Raw genomic sequence first — 15,648 nt, forward strand, 5'->3', positions numbered from 1 at the left:
GAATTTCTCTTTGTAACTCTGTTGGATTTTGTTAATGATATATAAGAATGCTGATGACTTATGTGGGTTTATTTTGTATTCTGCAACTTTACTCAAGGTGTGGTTATTTCTAATAACTTTTTAGTAGAATGTCTGGGATTCTCTAAGTATACCGTCATATCATCAGCAAAAAGTGATAATTTGGTTTTCTCATTACTTACTCTAATTCCTTTAATCTCTTCCTCAGCTCTTATGGCCAAAGTTAGCATTTCTAATACAATATTGGATAATAATGGTGATAGTGGGCAACCTTGTTTCACTCCTGATCCTACTGGAAAAGGTTCCAGTTTATCCCCACTACATATGATGCTTACTGACGGTTTTTAAATATATGCTCCTGGCTATTTTAAGCAAAAGTCCATTTATTCCTATCCTCTCAAGTATTTTGATTAGAAATGAATGTTGGATTATATCAAATGCTTTTTCTGCATCTATTGAGATGATCATATGGTTTTTGTTAATTTGGTTATTGATATGGTCAATTATACTAATAGTTTCCCTAATATTGAACCAGCCCTGCATTCCTGATATAAATCCTACTTGATCATGGTGTATTATCCTGGGGATGATTTTCTGTAATCTTTTTGCTAATATCTTATTTAACATTTTAGCATCAATATTCATTAGGGAGGTTAGTGTATAATTTTCTTTCTCTGTTTTCTACTGACTTGGTTTAGATATCAGTACCATGTCTGTGTCATAAAAGGAATTTGACTGGGCTCCTTCATTCCCTATTTTTTTTCAAATAGTTTATATATCATTGGGGCTAATTGTTCTTTAAATGTTTGGTAGAATTTATATGTCAATCCATCTGGTCCTGGGGACTTTTTTCTTAGGGAGTTTATTAATAGCTTGTTCTATTTCTTTTTCTGAAATGGGACTATTTTAGCAATTTACTTCCTCCTCTGTTAATCTGGGAAGCCTATATTTTTGGAAGTAGTGATCCATTTCATTTAGGTTATCAAATTTATTGGCATAACGTTGGGCAAAGTAACTCCTTGTTATTACTCTAATTTCCTCTTCATTGGTAGAAATTTCTCCCTTTTCATTTTTAAGACTAACAATTTGATTTTCCTCATCACTTTTTCTAATTGGATTTTCCAAAGGTTTATCAATTTTATTGGTTTTTTCATAAAACCAACTCTTAGTTTTATTTATTAGTTCAATAGTTTTCTTACTTGCAATATTATTAATTTCTCCTTTTAATTTTAGAATTTCAACTTTAGTAATTGATGGAGGGTGTTTTAATTTAGTCTTTTTTGAGCTTTTTTAGTTGCAAGCCCAATTCATTGATCTTCTCTTTCTCTTTTATCAAGAAAGTCTCTAAAGATATAAAATTTCCCCTTATTACCACTTTTGCTGCATCCCACAAATTTTGCTATGATGTCTCATCATTGTCATTATCTTGAGTGAAATTATTAATTGTGTCTATAATTTGCTGTTTCACCCAATCATTCTTTAAGATGAAATTATTTAGTTTCCAATACTTTTTTATCTATTTACCCCTAATTTTTTTTGTCGAATGTAGTTTTTTAATGCATTGTGATCTAAAAATAATGCATTTACTATTTCTGCCTTCCTGCATTTAATTTTGAGGTCCTAATGTATGGTAATTTTTCTATAGGTTCCATGAACTGCTGAGAAGAATGTATTCTCCTTTCTGTCACCATTCAGTTTTCACCAAAGATCTATCATTCCTAATTTTTCTAATACTCTATTTATCTCTTTGATTTCTTTCTTATTTATTTTGTGGTTTGATTTATCTAATTCTGAGAGCGCAAGGTTGACATCTCCCACTATTATAGTTTTGCTGTCTATTTCTTCTTGATACTCTCTTAACTACTCCTTTAGGATGTTAGATGCTATATCACTTGGTGCATATATGTTTAGTATTGATATTGCTTCATTGTCGATGCTACCCTTTAGCAAAATATAGTTTCCTTCCTTATCTCTTTTAATAAGATCAATTTTTTTTTGCTTTTGCTTAATCTGAGATAAGGATGGTTACCCCTGGTTTTTTTGACTTTATCTGAAGCATAATAGATTCTGTTCCAGCCTTTTACCTTTACTCCTTATGTATCTCCCTGCTTTAAATGTGTATCTTGTAAACACATTTCTTTTGATCCAGTCTGCTATCTGCCTCAACTTTATGGGAGAGTTCATCCCATTCATATTTTTGGTTAAAATGACTAATTCTGTATTTCCTGCCATCTTATTTCCCCAGATTATGCTTTTCTTTTTCTTGCCTCTCCCTTACCTCCTTTCCCAGTATTAAACTTATGGGCCCTGCTTGCATCACACAGCTCTCCCTCTTTAGGATTCCTCCCTCCTCCCTTTGAATCCCTTCCCCTTTCTTGTACCCTTCCTTATTACTCTTTCCTTTTCTCTTTTCCTGTCCCACTTTTTAATGAGGTTGGAGAAGATTCTCTGTAAAACAAATATGTCAATTATTTTGTCTTTGAGCCAAGTTTGATGAGAGTAAGATTCACACAATGTTCCTCCCCCTCTCTAAGTTCCCTCAGATATGATGGGTTTCCTTTGTCTCTTCAAAAGATGTAGTTTCTCTTTTCTTATCTCCCCTTTTCCCTTTTTCTGACATTATCCCCTTTCCATTTCTCCTTCCCTTTTTTATATCAGTAAAATCAAATTATACATGTATATTTGTATAATATATATATATATATATATATATATATATATATCCATAACAGAAATACAGTTCTCAAGAGTTCCTTTTACCTTTTTCTGCTTCTCTTGAGTCTTATGATTGGAGATCAAATTTTTTGTTTAGACCTGCTTTTTTTCTTAGAAACAAATAGAATTTATGTTTCCTTAAATGTCTATCTTTTTCCATGGAAGAAAATGCTTAGCTTAGCTGGGTAGTTTATTCTTGGCTGCATTGCAAGTTCTTTTGCCTTTTGGAATATCAGATCCAGGCCCTTAGATCCTTTAATGTGGAGGCAGCCAGATCTTTAGTGATCTTTATTGTGGCACCATGGTATTTGAATTGTTTTTTCCTGTCTGCTTGTCATATTTTTTCCTTAGTCTGATAGTTCTGAAATTTGGCATTTTTATTTTAGGGTGTCTTTCAGAAGGTGTTCAATGAATTCTTTCAATGCCTATTTTCCTTCTGTTTCTATTGTATCTGGGCATTTCTCTTTGATGATTTCCTGTAAAATACTGTCTAGGCTCTTTTTTTTCATAATGGCTCTCAGGAAGTCCAATAATCCTCAGATTATCTCTCCTAAATCTATTTTCCAGATCTGTTGTTTTTCCAAGTAGATATTTAACGTTTGTCCCCAATTTTTTTCATTTTTTTTTTTATTTTGCTTGACTGATTTTGAGGTCTCAATGAATCATTCATTTCTATTTGTTCAGTTATGATTTTTCATGAGTTATTTTCTTCCTTTGCTTTTTTTAGTTCTTTTTGTATATGTCCAATTGAGTTTTTAAATTAGTTGTTTTGCTCTATGGAATTTTTTTTCCATTTCACTACTTTTTTTTTTTCTTTAGTGAGTTATTTTGTTTTTCCAGTTAACAAATCCTACTTTCTTCGGAGTTCTTTACCTTTTTCAATTCACAAATCCTACTTTTCTGGGATTTCTGTGCCTTTTCCAATTCACAAATTCTGTTTCCCTGCACTCCTTGGGAGTTCTTTACCTTTTCCAATTCACATTTCACGAAGTTGTTACTCTCTTGCATAACTTCTCTTTCCTTTTCCCATTTTTCTTCTAGCTCTCTTTTAAGATTTTTCATAGTCTCTTCTAGGAGAGATTTGTGTGATGGAAACCAGGTTACATCCCCTTTGCAGTTTTGTCTGGAGACTGTTTGCTATTAGTCTCCTCAGTATTGAAAACCTGCTCTCTTTCTATATAGAAGTTTTTGATCATCCTTTTGATTTTTTTACTCATTTTTTAAAAAGCCTGTAGGTTTTGCCTTCAGGGCAAGGAGGTTACCAGCTTTTTCTGCAGAGCAGGGATATGTGTATGGGCAGTAGCTCTCCTGCAAATGGGCTGCAAAGAGTGGTGAAGTGGGTAGGGGAGTTCTCTGGCAAAAGTTCCCCACTGGAAGTGACTCAGACCTAGGTAGCACAGGGTCGAGCTGCGGAAGTGCCCAGTGAAGAACACCACTGTGTGGATTGGTGATTGCCTTGGGGTTAGAGGCTGAGTAGTGAAAGTGTCACTACCTCATGTCAAAGCCCACTGTGGGCTCGGGCTATTAGCAGTTGTTCAGTGAATAGCTCAGTATGGACCGGAAGTGTCTCTGCTTAGGGAAGCACAGTCTCACTGCAGAAGTTTTGTTGCCCCAGGCAGAGCCCCCATTGTGCATATTAGAGACTGCCCTGGATTGCGCCCCCTGCCATGCAGATTTGTGACTGCCCCAGTTGTGCTGCAGAATGCCACTGCACAGCTGTGCTGTGGTCTGTGCTAAGTCACTTCTGGTTTTGGGTGGGTATAACCAGATCTTGTTAAGTTCTGGCATTTTTTAGATGATCCTCTACCTTTGGCTTTAATTTCTCTGATGGTCTGCTTTGTAATCAAGGCAGAGCAGTCAGCCTATGGAAGAGTCATCTCTATAACTTTTCTAACCACAGAGGCCACCCCTGCCCCTGGTGTTCTCTGGACCTTAGCCTTTGGTTCTATCCCTGCTTGCGCTGATCTGCTCTGGCCACTCAGGACAAACTTTTTCTGGCAATCTTCCAGATTATCTTCAGCTGGTAAATTATTGTACTTCTAATCTTCATGAATTTTACCAGTCAAGCACTATTTTTTTTTTAGGCTGAATTTAATAATTGGTCATGAGGGTATGAGAGGAACTTAGAAAGTCACATAGCCTTCTCTGCCATATTGGCTCCCTCTATTTTATTTTTAAATAAACATTTCCTAAAATAAGAAGGATGTTGAAGCAACACACATGGCAGCCCAAGGAGGAAATGTAGAAGAGAGACTATCTATGCTCTAGCTGAGAAGAGTACCAGGCTCTCAGAGAGGATTTAGAACTTTATGCTACTCACTTGACTGAGAAAGAGACAAGGTGCTTGGCAGTTCTTGTCAACAGTAGCTGGAAGCCACAATTGTACGGCTCCATGGCAGCAGAGCTTTTAAAAAGAAACTCCAGAACTTGCAAAATATGTCCCTGGGATTAGTACCTGATGTCATATACAGTAGATATCTGATAGCATACTGATTTTTTTCTGTGTCTAGCAGCTACCTTGTAAGAACTAGGAGTACATTTTCTTAATCACATTGATGATGTCAAGGTCATATGATAACAAGATGTTCCACAGTATGAATTGTTTTTCTTGATTTTTCACGTATATTAATTGGTGTCTAACCTGAGAATGTGCTTTACTGTCAACATTCTGAATTTGGCTGCCTTTACACATCATGAAAACCATTCTGGAAATGCTCAGGAGACTTTTTCTCAAAGTAGATAAACTTAACCTGATGCATTTATTTTTATTTATTTTATTTTTAAAAAACTTTTCATTTAAAAAAGCACAGTTTTCCTTTCTTTATTAACCATGAGAGAAATTTATGTTAAATACAACATATGCAAACAAATTTATATCCTCTATATACTTTAGAAATGAAGCTTTTATCAGAAATTTTGAATGTAAAACTGTCTTCCCAATTTATTGCTTCCCTTCTAATCTTGTCTGCATTAGTTTTGTTTACACAAAATCTTTTTTTAACTTAATATAATCAAAATGATCTATTTTGTGTTCAATAATGATCTCTAGTTCTTCTTTGGTCACAAATTCCTTCCTCCTGCACAAATCTGAGAGGTAAACTATCCTATGTTCTTCCAATTTGTTTATACGGTCATTCTTTATGTCTAGATCATGAACCCATTTCATCCTTATCTTGGTATAAGATGTTAGGTGTGGGTCTATGCCTACTTTCTGCCATACCAATTTCCAATTTCCAATTTTCCAAGCAGTTTTTGTCAAATATTGAATTCTTATCCCAAAAGGTGAGGCCTTTGGGTTTATCAAATACTAGATTGTTATAGTCACTGGCTATTTTGTTTTGGGAACCTAATATATTCCACTGATCAACTTTTCTATTCCTTAGCCAGTACCAAATGATTTTGATGACCACTGCTTTAGAATATAGTTTTAGATCTGGTACAACTAGGCCACCTTCATTTGCTTTTCTCTTCATTAATTCCTTTGAAATTATTGACCTTTTGTTCTTCTAGATAAATTTTGTTGTTATTTTTTCTAGTTCAGTAAAACAGTTTCTTGGGAGTTTGATTGGTATAGCACTAAATAAATAGATTAGTTTAGGAAGTATTGCCATCTTTATTATATTCACTTGATCTATCCATAAGCACTTGATATTTTTCCAATTGCTTAGATCTGGCTTTATTTGTGTGGAAAGTGTTTTGTAGTTTTGTTTATATAGTTCCTGACTTTCTCTTGGCAGATAAATAATAATCTTTATTCCTGTGTACTCTTAGTACTCCACACTTCATTTAGCATCTGATCATATTAGTCTCTCAAGGCTTTTCTTAATTCATCCTGGTGATCATTTCTTATAGAACAATAATATTCTGTAACATTCATATATCCCTGAATTATTCAACAATTCTCCAACTGATGGGTATTTACTCAGTTTCCAGTTTCTTGCCACTACAAAAATGGCTGAAAGTGTGGGTTCTTTTCCTTTTTTATGATCCTTTTATGATACAGGCCCAGTAGAGACCCTGAAGGATCAAAGGTTATATACAGCTTGCTAGCCCTTTGGGCATAGTTTCATATTGCTCTCCAGAATGGTTGACAACTCCAGCAATGTATTATTGTTGCTGTTTTCCCACATTCTCTCCAACATTCATCATTTTTTCCCTGCCATTTTAGCCAATCTGAGAGAGATTTAGATGATTTTTTTTCATATGACTAGAGATGGCTTTAATTTATTCATCTGAAAATTATTCATATCCTTTGACAATTTGTCAATTGGAGACTAGCTTGTATTATTATAAAGTTAAGTCAGTTATCTATATATTTTAGAAATGAGGCCTTTTCACTGTTGCACTTATTAACTGTGCGGTCTTTTTTTTTAATTTTTTTTTTATTATAGTAACTTTTTAATGACAGAATCCATGCCACGGTAATTTTTTTTACAACATTATCCCTTGCACTCATTTCTGTTCTGATTTTTCCCCTCTCACCCTCCACCCCCTCCCCTAGATGGCAAGCAGTCCTATATATGTTGAATATGTCACAGTATATCCTAGATACAATGTATGTGTGAAGATCCAAACAGTTTTCTTGTTGCACAGGGAGAATTGGATTCAGAAGGTAGAAATAACCCAGGAAGAAAAACAAAAATGCAAACAGTTTACATTCATTTCCCAGTGTTTTTCTTTGGGTGTAGCTGCTTCTGTCCATCATTGATCAATTGAAACTGAATTAGGTCTCTTTGTCAAAGAAATCCACTTCCATCAGATTACATCGTCACACAGTATCATTGTTGACGTATATAATGATCTCTTGGTTCTGCTCATTTCACTTAGCATCAGTTCATGTAATTCTCTCCAAGCCTCTCTGTATTCATCCTGCTGGTCATTTCTTACAGAACAATAATATTCTATAACATTCATATACCACAATTTACCCAATCATTCTCCAATTGATGGGCATCCACTCAGTTTCCAGCTTCTAGCCACTACAAACAGGGCTGCCACAAACATTTTGGCACATACTGGTCCCTTTCCCTTCTTTAGTATCTCCTTGGGGTATAAGCCCAGTAGAAACACTGCTGGATCAAAGGGTATGCATTAACTGTGAGGTCTTGCACAACTCACCTAACCTCATCATACTTCACTTTCCTAATCTGTAAAATGGAGTTAAACTCAATTTCCAAGGTTTTTTCCAATTTTTGTGCCATGATTCTTAGATCCTATGAAGTCTTGAATAGAAATGATGCAAAGCAGATGTTCTTGACACAAAATCTGTGTCTAGTTTGAGAATGAGGTGGAGATTCAAGGAGAGGTATATGAATTGAAATAGGAAAAAAACCTGACAATTTTATTTTCAATTTTTAAACATTTTTAAAATGTTTTCCTGAGGTCAGCATTTTAAAAATGCTTATATTTCCTGCATTTAGTTATTTTTTTCTGAAGCATTTACAGGTTCATCAGACTATGACGGAAGTTCATGATACATACAAAAAAGTTAAGAATCCTAGCTATAAAGAAAGGTAATAATTATCTTCTAAATAGAAAAAGAAGAGTACTCTGAACAACTTAGGAAATTTAAACAATGGACTAGAGACATTTTTTTAAAAATGTGCTTTGCCTGAGAGAAAATAAATTATAATATCAATGTTACTTAAAAACTACCAAGAACATGTATATACATCTATGTGATATATAATAAACATTATATATCTAAGGTATCTACATTACATATTAATTCATTTAAACTTTGCCAAAAACTTCATGAGTAGCAAAGATATGTTTATGTCAATTTTATGGAATAGAATTCAAATTCAAAATAAGGGAATTAACTAAACAATCCTTACATATTTAGTGAAAAATCTGGGACTTAATTGAAGTCCAATCCAGCAGGATATCCTCTATTTAGGACAGCTAAGTAGCACAGTGGTTAGAGCACTGGGCTTACAATCAGGAATACTAATTTTACTGAGTTTAAATCTGCTCTCAGATACTATATAACTGTATGATCCTGGGGAAGTCACTTAACCCTGTTTGCCTCAGTGTCTTCATCTGTAAAATGAGTTGGAGAAGGAAAATGAGCAATCACTTCAGTATTTCTACACCAAGAAAATCCCCAGTTAGTGTCACAAAGACTCAGAAAGGACTACAATGACTGAAAAACAACAAATGCATTATTTTGATCTAGCCTAGAGGGGGATTTCCCAAATTTAAAGCATTTAAAAATCTTACTTGTGGTTATTTGTTTCTTTATTATTCAACGTTCATGACAATTCCTAGGGGTAAAAAGCAGAAACAATGGATAGAAATTTCAGAATTAAATTTAAGTATGATCTAAGGAAATACTAATAATTTAGATCTTTCCAAGCGTGAAATTGACTGTCTTAGATGTTACAGAATTCCCTTTTATTTATAAATTTCAGGAAAAATTTAAGAAAAAGCTGGATTGCTATTTTTATTATAATCTGGATTTGGGAGTATGTGGTTATTCAAAAAGGACTAACATATCTGATGCTAAGCTCTTTTTTGGGACTGATTATCCACCTTTGTTATCCACCTGATACTCAACTCTCACCTGTATCTCCAAGAAGCTGAAGCAAAACTGTTTAACAATCTCTGCAGATGGGCTAAAATAATTGAGGAAACCAATAGATTTTGAACCCCATTAATGGTATATCTACTCCAAGTATCTGAAGATTTATTTGGACAGAATGAGTGGATGAAAATAATATGATTGCTCTGTCAATATGACTGACAGTGAGTTTATTAGGGAGCCCAGAATTTAAATCCCATGTATGCAAATCACTTAAATTCATTATACTCCAGGCAACTTTGTCTAGGAAAGAAACTGACAAGCAGGTGCTAATTAATTGTGGTAAAGGGAATTTCCATATTAGAAGGGATCTATGGTGATGACATTATAGACCACATTTTTAAAAAGAATATTCTAAGCTGCCTTACAATTGAGTTGGGTAGACATTTTACATTGATACTCATTGTAATGAACTGTTCTTATTTACACAGTGACAAGCAATTTAATTATGGTTTATCTGAATAAATTCTCTATAAGGTGTCATTTGTAATGTTGACATAACTGGCAAGAAGGTATCTGTTGGGTGGAGTAAGCCATGATTCTCAAGACGAACCAGAAGAAAATCATTCTAAACATTGATATTTTCCTACCAGAACAAAAAACATCAACTTCATGTTGGCACTTTAAGAAAAAAAAGAAATGGTGATGTGATTGATCTCTGTTATATCACTCACATGCACGTATCTTTACCTCTTTCCCACAGCTTAAAAAATCCCTGGTGAATGTCCTTTCTCTACAGAAGACAAGGGCTGTGATTGATTGAATGTGAATAACTCAGTCATCACAATGACAAAAGCTGATCTTTAGGATCATGATTTTATAGGGTCTACAACTTTAGTTGCTGAGACTTATTGTTGCACTAGACAAAACTATTCCTAGAAATTATTGCATCTGAGGAGGCAAAAAAAAAAAAAGGCAGAGGTGGTGATAAAGGGGAACAGAGACAAAAATTATGTATATTCAAGTAAGAAGAGGGATGGAATGTCTCTTAGAAATATTGAATTCATGGCATGACAGAGGCTAAAGTAATATCTGGGCCTCAGGAAAGAGGCACCTACTGTAGTTGATCCCATAAGAATTTACTCTGGAGTGACTCTTATGCATGTTACAACAAGATGGCTATGAAATATAGGGTAAAGTGTTGAGACAGCACTTCTTTGGATTTTAGTGTACTAAAACAAAATCTTATTTCTCCAGTTAGTAACAGTTTTACTATTAGGAAAACATAGTGAGCTGAAGATTATCCAATATACTTTTCACATTCATTTTCATTTTTTTAAAATAAATGAATAACATTTTTAGTGATATGTATAATGTGTGTATATGCATTGATGCCAATAATAAATTAACTGTGTGGCAAAAGATGATAAGGGAGAAAGTGATATCTGGTAACAAATCATTCCCTTCACAATTTTTCCAGGAACTTTTTGTCAATCCTGAAATAATTCATTTTAAATTAGAAATTGTTTAAACATGGATTATGATTTTACAAAGATCTTTGAAGAAAAAAGTAAAGTTTTCTATGAGGGTGGAGATCAAATTACTAAAAGTATAAAATATCTGATTAACATTTAAAAGAATCTTTTTATTGGAGGAATTAAAATGTCTTTATAGATATAATCTCATTAGTTCTGCTACCACCCAGGAAGTATGTTAGTGCTATAAATTTCACTTTGAATCAGGAAGTCTGAGATTAATTTTTTCCAAATTTCATAGTTAATGGAAAAGCTAAGGAGGAAAAGGTTTTTTGAATAAAGATATCTATTTGACCTTAATTCAAAGATATGATTGACAGTAGTCACTTTAAATGGTAGGAATAAGTCACTGGATTGGTAGTTTTATTGATTTAGGGAACTACCTCCATGAATCTGGGTCTACAACTAATACATAATATGAGAAAGTTTCCTAGAAAGTTTTTGGAAAAAGAAACCAATTCTGTCAAGAGACATGAAAAAATATTTTAATTTAGGGCTTTTAAAATTTTTTTCTACTTTTGACCCCTTTTTGCCTGAGAAATTTTTATGTGATCCATCTCAAATATGAATTGAACTGTTTCTGGAAACATACATGCATGCACAGTGCTAAGTGTGCATGTTATGTGTTCAGATGTCAGGCTCTACTAAAGTCACATGAGGTAACACAGGCAAGTGCTGACAGAAACACCACAAGTTCACTTTATGTTTGGCTTTGAATTAATTTTGGTTGTATTCAGAAATCTTTTACTGATACCAAATTTTTCACAACTCCCACATTCAATTATGTGACTCCCCCAGTTTAAGGATTTGCTCTGAATCACTACCTGATTAGAGAAACGCAAATTAAAACAACCCTGAAGTACATCTGACATCTATCCAATTGACTAACAAGATGGAAAAAAATTGATAAATGCTGGAGAAAGTGTGGAAAAATTAAGACACTAAGGCATTGTTGGTGGAGTTGCAAACTAATCTAACCATTCTGTAGAACAATTTGGAATTATGCTCACAGATTCAAACTGTGCATAGCCTTTAATGTAGCGATTTCACTGTCCCTATCCTAAAGAAACAATTTTCTTGTATATTTCCTGCATTTTTGTGTCAAGGTCTTCTTTTTGTTCACACTTTCCTGGCAGTCTAATTCTTATATTTTCTCTTCTTGATCTGTTCTTCATATCTGTTATTTTTCTTACAAGATGTTTCACATTTTGTTCTATTTTCTCATTCTATGTTCTCATTCTCATTCTTTTTTAGTTTGCTTTGTTATTTCTTGGTCTCTCATAACTTCACTTTGTCCCTTTGTCCAATTCTAATTTTTAAAGAATTATTTTCATCTTTGAGACTCTGTGCTTCCTTTGCTTTTGGTTAACTTTTTTTCATAATGTTGCTTTTCTTGGACTTTTCCCCCCTCAATGTCTCTCATTTGATTTTTTAATTCTTTTTTGCGTTCCTCTATAAATTCTCTCTGGGCAGATTGCTATTTCACATTACTTTTTGGGATGGAAGATTTTTTGTGCCCTCTTTTGAAAATGAACCCAAGTCTTCCCTGTTCCCATAATATGTTTCAATGGTGGAGTTCTTTCTTCTTTGTAGTTTCATTTTTTTTTTAATAAAAGGTAATATTGTAAGCACCTCTAATTGTGGGGTAAGGAGATGGTGCCTCAAGTTTCCCTTAGACTCCCCACTCTGACTAGGAACTCCAAACTAAGAGCACCATCCTCCTGCTAATACCCATTGCCAGCAGTGTCCCTGCTGGATGCTTCTGCACTCATCAGGTACTTGTTCCTTCTCCCCCAGGGCCACATATTAGCAGCACACCTGGGTCCAGCATTCCTCATCAGTTGACGTTCACTCAGTCTTCGTGGACAGAACTTCACAAACAGCCTGGGAAGGTGGTTCCTACTAAGTTTCAGCCACAGTCAGCTAGCCCAAGGGATCCCTATTTGAGGTTTCTGTGAAGCTCCAGGGAGATGTTTGCACTTCAGACAGTTTAATCCTCAGCTCTCCTTCTTGCTTCAGATCTTTTCAGGTTGTATCAGGAAGACTTCTGTTCTGCCCGAAATCTTCTTGACTTTTCACTAGTCAATGTTCACTTTAAGGCACAAATATGTTCTATTTTGGGGGGAAGAATTGGGAGAGTTTGAAATTTACCAACCTATTTCATCATCTTCCCAGAATCTTCCCCCTCTATTTTTTTTATATAGCACAAAGAGCTTTATAACTATTGTTGTACATATGGATCTTTTTTCTTTGATCTCCTTGGGATACAGATTTATTAATCATATTGCTGGGTCAAATGGTATGCTCAGTTTGAGGCCCTTTGGGTACTTTTACAAATTGTTCTCAAAAATCATTGGATCAGTTCATAACTCTACCAACAGCATTAATGTCCAATTTCTTTTTCAAGTTCCATCCAACACTTCTTTTCCCTTTCTACGTCACATTGGTCAATCTGATATAAGGTGGTAGGTACCTCAGAGTTTTTTTAATATTCATTTTTCCACATATAAAACATATATAGTTTATATGTTAAATTTTCTATTGGGTTTGTTTGAGACAAAATTCTCAACATCTATGAGTTCATTAAATATTCATTTTCTTCCATTCAATATTATGTTTTATTTTGCTGGATACAACATTTTTGGCTGAGGCCTATTTAGTTTGATTGTCAAGAAATAATATTCCAAAACCACTAGTTGTTTATTGTAGATGCTGGTAAATCCTGTACAATTCTAATTGTAGCTCCAGCATATTTAATTTAAATTATATTTCTTTGATGAGATTTTTGAAATATACCAGTTAAGTTCCTTTTGTTTTCCTTGTAGGACCTCTTTGAGTTAATCACTGGTGGATTTTTTCTTTTTCTACTTTCCCTTCTCAATCCTCTCTACTTTTCCCTCTCACTTGAGGACATTTCTTTGATTATTTCTTGTATTTTTTTGTCAATGTTCTTTTTTTTTTTTTTTTTTTTTGGTTATGGCTTTCAGGTAACCCAATTGTTCTTATGTTTATTTTTCTTGATGTGAGCTCCATATCTGTTGCTTTCCTTATAAGATGTTTCAACTTTTTTTTCCTTCTTTATATTTTGTTTTGTTATTTCTTTTTTATTTTTAAAAATGTATTTAATTTTAATAAACATTGCCTTAGGAATTATGTTGGGAGAGAAAAATCAGAACAACAGTGAAAATAATGGGAGAGAAAGAAAAACAGAAAAAAAGAAGTGAACATAGCATGTGTTGGTTTACATTCAAACTCCATAATTCTTTTTCTGGGTGCAGATGGCATTTTCTGTGCAAAATCTATTGGTATTGCCTTGGATCACTGAAACAATGACAAGAACCAAGTCTTCCATAGCTGATCATAGCGCATTCTTGTTGTTATTATGTATATGGATCTCCTTGTTTCACTCATCATCAGTTGAAGTAAATTTTTCCAGGCCTTCCTAAAATCGGCTTGTTCATCCTTTTTTATAGAACAATAATATTCCATTACCTTCATAGACCAAAACTTGTTTAGCCATTCTCCAATTGCTGGGCATCTACTCATTTTCCAATTCTTTGCTACCAGAAAAAGAGCTGCTACAAACATCTTTGCATGTGTGGATTCTTTCCCCTCTTTTATGATTTCTTTGGGATATAGACCCAAGAGAAGCATCAATAAGTCAAAGGGTATGCACAAATTTTTTTAGCTCTTTGAGCATAGTATTAGATTGCTCTCCAGAATGTTTAGATCATTTCATACCACCAACAACAATTCACTAGTGTTCCAGTTTTCCAAAATTCCCTCCAACATTTACCATTATCTTTTCCTGTCATGTCAGCCAATCTGAGAAGTGTGAGATGGTGCCTCAGAATTATTTTAATTTGCATTTATTAAATCAACAGTGATTTAGAGCATTTTTCTATATGATATAGTTGCCTTTACTTAGGTCCTCTGAAAATTAACCATTCATATCTTTTAATCATTTGTCAATTGGGGAATGACTTGTATTCTTAGAAATTTGACATAGTTCTTTATATATGTTAAAAATGAGACAATTATCACAAACACTAGTTGTAAAGATTTTTTTTCCGGTTTCATATTTCTCTTTTATTCTTGTTTCTGTTGGTTTGCTTGTGCAAAAGATTTTAATTTGGTGTAATCAAAGTGGTCCATTTTGTCTTCTATAATGTTCTCTAGTTCTTCTTTGGTCATAAATTCCCCTCTTCTCCAAAGATCTGATAGGTAAATTCTCCCTTGTTCTCCTTAATTTGTTTATGGTAGCATTCTTTATGCCCAAATCATGTACCTGTTTTGACCTTATTTTGGTGTAGGGTGTGGGATGTAGTTCTATGCTGACTTTATGACTTGTTATTTTCCACTTTTCCCAGAAAATTTTGTCAAATATTGAGTTCTTATCCCAGAAGCTGGAGTTTGGATTGTTTTGTTATTATTATTATTATTATTTTATCTCTTATAGCTTCGCTGGCTTCCCTTTACCCAATTATAATTTTCAAAGAATCATTTTTAAAGATTTTTGATCTCCTTTTCTAGTTGATTTTCTTTTCATAGTTTTCTTGGATTTCTTTTTAGGTTTTTCTCAACCTCTCTTATTTTAATTTTAAAGGTTTTCTGAATTCTATAAATTCTTTTTGAATATGTAGCCATTTGATATCATTTGTTGGTGTAAAAGAGGCTTTTTTTACTTCGTTGTGTTTCTATGAGGATGAACTCCAGTCAGTCCTATTCCCCTACTAAGTTTTTATGGTTGGGTTATTTCTTCTTTCCCTGCTTACTTTAAAAAATGAAAACATATTACTGTAACCACCACTTTTCCTAATGTGTGTATGTGGGGGATGGTAACTCTGGTTTCACTTC

This window comes from Sarcophilus harrisii, chromosome 6 (genome assembly GCF_902635505.1).
Source record: "Sarcophilus harrisii chromosome 6, mSarHar1.11, whole genome shotgun sequence".
Classification (NCBI taxonomy): Eukaryota; Metazoa; Chordata; class Mammalia; order Dasyuromorphia; family Dasyuridae; genus Sarcophilus; species Sarcophilus harrisii.